This window comes from Xiphophorus hellerii, chromosome 5 (assembly GCF_003331165.1).
Source record: "Xiphophorus hellerii strain 12219 chromosome 5, Xiphophorus_hellerii-4.1, whole genome shotgun sequence".
Classification (NCBI taxonomy): Eukaryota; Metazoa; Chordata; class Actinopteri; order Cyprinodontiformes; family Poeciliidae; genus Xiphophorus; species Xiphophorus hellerii.
This window is the reverse complement of record NC_045676.1, coordinates 21,827,904-21,834,439: the sequence shown is the minus strand read 5'-3', so window position 1 is coordinate 21,834,439 and position 6,536 is coordinate 21,827,904. Positions and strand designations below refer to the sequence as shown.

General features: G+C 41.4%; 1 long non-coding RNA gene across 1 annotated transcript; it reads right to left on the bottom strand.

The window, feature by feature from the left end:
• Nucleotides 1–960: 960 nt before the first annotated feature.
• On the bottom strand, nt 961–1,912 carry LOC116719470 (uncharacterized). The gene is made up of 2 exons (XR_004339186.1): nt 1,567–1,912; nt 961–1,503 (listed from the first exon to the last, which is right to left on the bottom strand). It is a non-coding gene; the product is annotated as an uncharacterized LOC116719470 (long non-coding RNA).
• Between the last annotated feature and the right edge of the window lie 4,624 nt (nt 1,913–6,536).

Here is a 6,536-nt window from a genome sequence, read left to right as displayed (position 1 = left end):
GTGCTAGGAGTCCAAAACACACAAAATGTTAGTTCTGCTAACAATGCATTATGGATTTCAAAAAGTTCAGTACAGTTTTCTTTTCTGAAATACGAAGGTATTGGTTTTCCAGATGGGAGATGAAGTCATTCAGCAAGTTCTGGGTCTGACCAGATTCTACTCCGAGTGGGATGCACAGAAAACATCCAAAGGGAGAAGAAAAGCAGTTACAGATCAGAGACTGGATCTGCCTTGGCTTGACTTTCTCTCCTTTCTCAAACACTGAATGAACCAGCCTGATGTCACAATCTCACTGCAGCTGCTTGTATACAAGGTCTTATTCCTTCAGTCATGATTCAATTCACAAAGAAAATGGTAAAAAGACTTTTAGTTAATGTCAATTTTATTTCTAAAGCATGTTGGCTAAAGTGCTGCATAGATAAAATAACATGAAATAAAGGTCAAATGACAGTTAAGACAAGAAACCATAAAAAAAACGAAGTAAAAAAAACATTTCGGTCATGACTTGTATCTCATAAATGTAAATGAGGTTCAAGATGGCTGACGCCGGCTCCGCCCCCATGCGGAAGTAGAACAAACCCTCCGACAAACAGTAATGGCAATGGTAGTGAAACTCAATACATTACCCGAGACATTTTTGCTTTATCAGTCAACACTAAGGCAAAGACGACAGGCGAGAAAATTCTCCGATGAGTCCTACATCAGGTCCGTAAGGTTATTTGCGGGACACAAAAGAGAAATCAATATTAACGCCCAAGTCTTTAGCAGCCAGAGGAAAATGAGGGGCACAAAGTCTCATTGGATGCGAGTGTCAACGCTGTATTGGACGCATTTTGCACATGTGGCGCTCCGTGATTTGGACAATACAATGTCGTTTGTTGCCAACAACGCCACCCGGGGTTTTCACCCAGGAATTATTAAAGGGACACAGGTCCGGTTTTGCAAAAAAGCGAGACAGGCCTCAAGACAATAATAATTTATTATGACAGAGTAAAAAAATACCTGTATCTGAACAAAAAGAAAATTCACAAAACAAATCCGAATAGGCTTACCGGTGGATACAGCCAGGTCCTGGATGGTAGGCTCCAAAGCAAAGAAATCAAAACAAACACCCGTGAAGTCACTCACTCCTTGTAATTCCCTCCACCTATTGGTATTGATCACTACAGTCACACCAAAAAGGGACGCCGCATCCAGGGCCCGAGCGCACCACCGGCAGTCTAGAAAATAAAAATAAGAAAAGACAATTTGTTAAAACTACAGGCAATAAAAGAAATAAAAATGTCAAGATAAACCCATAAAATCCCTATGCTCGACGGCACAGCAAAATGAGCAACCCAGTCCAATCCAATCCGAGATGAATGCGATCAGCCGCTCCTTGTTTCGATTTCGGAAGAGGGGGTGGGGGGCGTGTCCCGGGCAGCCGGTCTCCCTCTCGCAACCGCTAAGTAAGCAGTGACTTAGTGCAGGCAAAGCAGCAGCGTTGTGTGACAGTCGAGATTCCTAAATAATAAAACAATTTAAAATAAAGGAATAAAAACAAGATTTGTCACTCATTCCACCTACCAATTAGCAAGCTCTCCACACTTGCACCCAAATGGGAACGCTCAAATGTTGGCACTGTTTTTGCAGGAACCACCTCACCCACAATCAATGTGGAGGTAAATACGCCCGTCCGTTCCTGCTGATAAAAGGCTCTACATGACTACGATATATAAGCAGCTGTAAATACGCAGGTAGTCAACCTCACCTGTACTCAGCGCACAGACAGCTCAACACGGAAGCGTGGTGTGTCAACAGCAAACAACGTCAGACTGGAGCTCACCTCTACTTTTATACTGAGCGCCCTCTGGCGCTATTGGCCCGCTTGCAATCACCCTGCCAGCAGGTGCAGCCTCCACCTCTTCCTGCCACATTCATACAAAAAAGGGTGAGTAATGACATTCAGGAAAATGCTTAAAAATAAACATTAGTATAAAAAAGGTGCTTAAATGTACATATCACAGTTACTACAGCAGAGAACTAGAACTGTAATTTACACACATAAAACCGAGCTTGTGTAACACGGGGAAGCACCCGGATTGTGACAGAGGACGTGACCCTAAAGCCAACTGGTCGACTTCTTAAATATCATCAAGTAGCCTAGGGTTCCCAATTAACAGTACAGGTAGGTCTGGCTTAAAATGAGGAAACAGAAATAGCATACAACATATATTTTATTCATACATTCTTTTACAATATTAAAAATAGACTTCATTATTCTAGTTTAAAACCCAATAGAGCACAGCAACTCACTAGAAGCAATTTGAGACTTAAAAACAACTGCAAACCAAATTAGTAACCACGCAAATTAAGGACATAAAATAATGTTAGACAAAACACAAAAAAACTAACCTCACGTTGCGTCAGCCCAGTCCTATGACGCTGCGCCCAACCAGCTGATTCATAAAATAAAACAACAAAATATGAACTAACAGTTTGGCTCTGTGGTTCCTGTGCTACAACTCCTGCTCTTTAGCACAACCTATTAACAATTTAACCGAAAGCATTAAAAAAAATGCACCCAGGTGAGAGCATAATATACAACATCAGCAATCTTAATCAGCCACACAACAGCGTACGTTCAGATGCTGCAGTAAAAAAAAAACCACTGAAATGCATCCAGCAGCACAAATGTGCAGGATCCAAATCTTGGCGCAGCCCGGCGCCAGCGATCATCCGACAGATCCAACTGCACGCCACAACGGACCCGACTCTCTAAACTTGGCGGCCACACCTGGTGCCTATATACGCACTAATGAGCCCGACACTACTGCGAACGGAAGTGAAGGCGGGGAAACGGGGCATGATGCATTCAAGAGTAAGAAACGGGTGGGTATGAGGGGCCGTTTAGGACAAAATTTACGTTTTGTCTCTCACACACTACCAAAAACTCTCGCATACTCCAAAAAAGTAGCCACGCACACTCCAAAAAATTACGTTTTGTCTCTCACACACTACCAAAAACTCTCGCATACTCCAAAAAAGTAGCCACGCACACTCCAAAAAATTACGTTTTGTCTCTCACACACTACCAAAAACTCTCGCATACTCCAAAAAAGTAGCCACGCACACTCCAAAAAATTACGTTTTGTCTCTCACACACTACCAAAAACTCTCGCATACTCCAAAAAAATAGCCTCGCACACTCCAAAAAATTACGTTTTGTCTCTCACACACTACCAAAAACTCTCGCATACTCCAAAAAAATAGCCTCGCATACTCAAAAAAATTACGTTTTGTCTCTCACACACTACCAAAAACTCTCGCATACTCAAAAAAATTACATTTTGTCTCTCACACACTACCAAAAACTCACGCATACTCAAAAAAATAGCCACGCACACTCAAAAATTACTCACGCACATTCAAAAAATACTCAAATTGCGTATACACACACTACTAAAATGTCACACACACACACACAAACGTTAACTTTCTCGCTCACATACACTACTATCAGCTCGCTCACATACACTGTACTAACAGCTCGCACATTCACAAACGTTAACTTTCTCGCTCACATACACTACTACCAGCTCGCACACACACAGACGTTTATCTCTCACATACACAAGACTAAAGTTGAACACACACACAGTACTAAGACTCGTTTTATGTATGTGTGAGAGCGAGACTTTTTATGAATGTGTGAGAGCGACACTCTTTATGAATGTGTGAGAGCCAGACTCTTTTTGAATGTGTGAGAGCGACACTCTTTTTGAATGTGTGAGAGTTGTCACGGAAGAGGCGGGGCATAATTTTTGGATCAAACTGCGCATGCGTAGATCCTAAACTATAAGTTTCGATTGTTGACTCACTGTATGTTCTATTACTTAGTATATTTGTGCTTTTAAATATATATAGAACGTTTAACTTTCTTGTAGATTAAATGTGCTATAGAAATAAATGAATCTGATTGATTGATTAAAAATAGCAAAATTGCTGTAGTACAATCTGTCCACTGGGTGCCAGTATTACAGGAATTATTAACCGGCGCCAACTAGTGCCGAAGAAGAAAGAGTTTGCTATACCGAACATGGCTAACTCTAATTCGAAACGAGAGAGAATTGGTCAGGCAGCTGCCATTTTAAACACCATTCTATCTTCTCCGGAGGCAACCAGCACTTTGACAGGCGCATTAAACGATTCAACGACTGCCCGCAGTGCTACAATCTGGCACCCAGTGGACAGATTGTACTACAGCAATTTTGCTATTTTTAATCAATCAATCAGATTCATTTATTTCTATAGCACATTTAATCTACAAGAAAGTTAAACGTTCTATATATATTTAAAAGCACAAATATACTAAGTAATAGAACATACAGTGAGTCAACAATCGAAACTTATAGTTTAGGATCTACGCATGCGCAGTTTGATCCAAAAATTATGCCCCGCCTCTTCCGTGACAACTCTCACACATTCAAAAAGAGTGTCGCTCTCACACATTCATAAAGAGTGTCGCTCTCACACATTCATAAAAAGTCTCGCTCTCACACATACATAAAACGAGTCTTAGTACTGTGTGTGTGTTCAACTTTAGTCTTGTGTATGTGAGAGATAAACGTCTGTGTGTGTGCGAGCTGTTAGCAGTGTATGTGAGCGAGAAAGTTAACGTTTGTGTGTATGTGCGCGAGCTGGTAGTACAGTGTATGTGAGCGAGCTGATAGTAGTGTATGTGAGCGAGAAAGTTAACGTTGGTGTGTGTGTGTGTGTGACATTTTAGTAGTGTGTGTATACGCAATTTGAGTATTTTTTGAATGTGCGTGAGTAATTTTTGAGTGTGCGTGGCTATTTTTTTGAGTATGCGTGAGTTTTTGGTAGTGTGTGAGGGACAAAACGTAATTTTTTTGAGTATGCGAGGCTATTTTTTTGGAGTATGCGTGAGTTTTTGGTAGTGTGTGAGGGACAAAACGTAATTTTTTGGAGTGTGCGAGGCTACTTTTTTGGAGTATGCGAGAGTTTTTGGTAGTGTGTGAGAGACAAAACGTAATTTTTTGGAGTGTGCGTGGCTACTTTTTTGGAGTATGCGAGAGTTTTTGGTAGTGTGTGAGAGACAAAACGTAATTTTTTGGAGTGTGCGTGGCTACTTTTTTGGAGTATGCGAGAGTTTTTGGTAGTGTGTGAGAGACAAAACGTAATTTTTTGGAGTGTGCGTGGCTACTTTTTTGGAGTATGCGAGAGTTTTTGGTAGTGTGTGAGAGACAAAACGTAAATTTTGTCCTAAACGGCCCCTCATAGGTGGGAATTTACAGCCATTTTATGTAAACTCTGTTCTCAACCTAATGCACCACCCGGTTACACTTGACTACCTTCACTTATTAATCTTTGATTTGACTACCAATAAGTGTTATTATGACGAAAAAAATGGGATGTTTACGACCAGTGACCTTTACACAGACAAACATGTGGTTGTCTATCGCAGGTTCATTCTGGACATGAGGTCGGCTGCAGGCCTTGATTCATTTCTAGCATTATTCCAGACTCCGTTCGGGTTTTGGAAATGAAATAAATTGTATTCCGCTCTCTAAGCTCGCTGGGTATCAGTTGTCAGGATTGTATTTTCGCCACTGACAACATTGGACCATAATTTTCCTACTATTTTCCTCAGTATCTCTACGATGGCAGCGTGTTAGCGATGACGAAACCCGGAAATGTTTCGTCTACTAAGGGACAAATTGCGACCCCTGATCGGTCAGTTGCTGACTGTGGGCTCATGTCAATTTGGCTTCTAATTTAAAAACACAGAGTAGCATGCTTGAGCTCTGGAGGTAGATTGTAGATGAAGATGCAACCAATCTATTGCATTGTGATGATCTTCTAATTATCACTCTATTTCACCATATATTTAGAGGGCAATGTAAGGGCTTTTATTGTGTTTATGCCCATCAACATGGTTTATAGGTACAGATGAGAGGTATCTTTACTGAAAAATCTCTGATCAGCTCCTCTGTCTGACAGACTAATGTTTGATTTTATTTGAGAAGTTATCTTGAGAAAATGTGCAAGAAATGCAAATGTCGGGGCGTGCTGTGGTTAGCACGCCCCACGTTTGGAGGCCTTAGTCCTCGACGCGGACGTCGCGGGTTCAACTCCCAGTCCCGGCGACCTTTGCCGCATGTCTTCCCCCCCTCTCCTCGCCCTCTGTCCTGTCTGCCTACTGTAGAAAAAATACGAGCCACTAGCGCCGCAAAAACTCTTCGGAGAAAAAAATGGGAAGAAAAAAAAAAAGCAAATGTCCTGGTCACTTGGACTTTACAACATGCAGAACTTCTTAAAGCAGGGCCCTTTGTATAATGCCAAGGAAATGCCTAATTAGGTTCGAGGATCTGATGTCACGTGAAAACCATGAATGCAGAACAATACGTTCATTTCTTAGTGAAGAGGAGGGACAGCTCACAGAAAAGGACAAAATAAATGTATAAAACTAATCAAAAACCCTCACTGTTGGGAAATAATGCATAAGAATAATTACATACCAAGAAGGTGAAGCG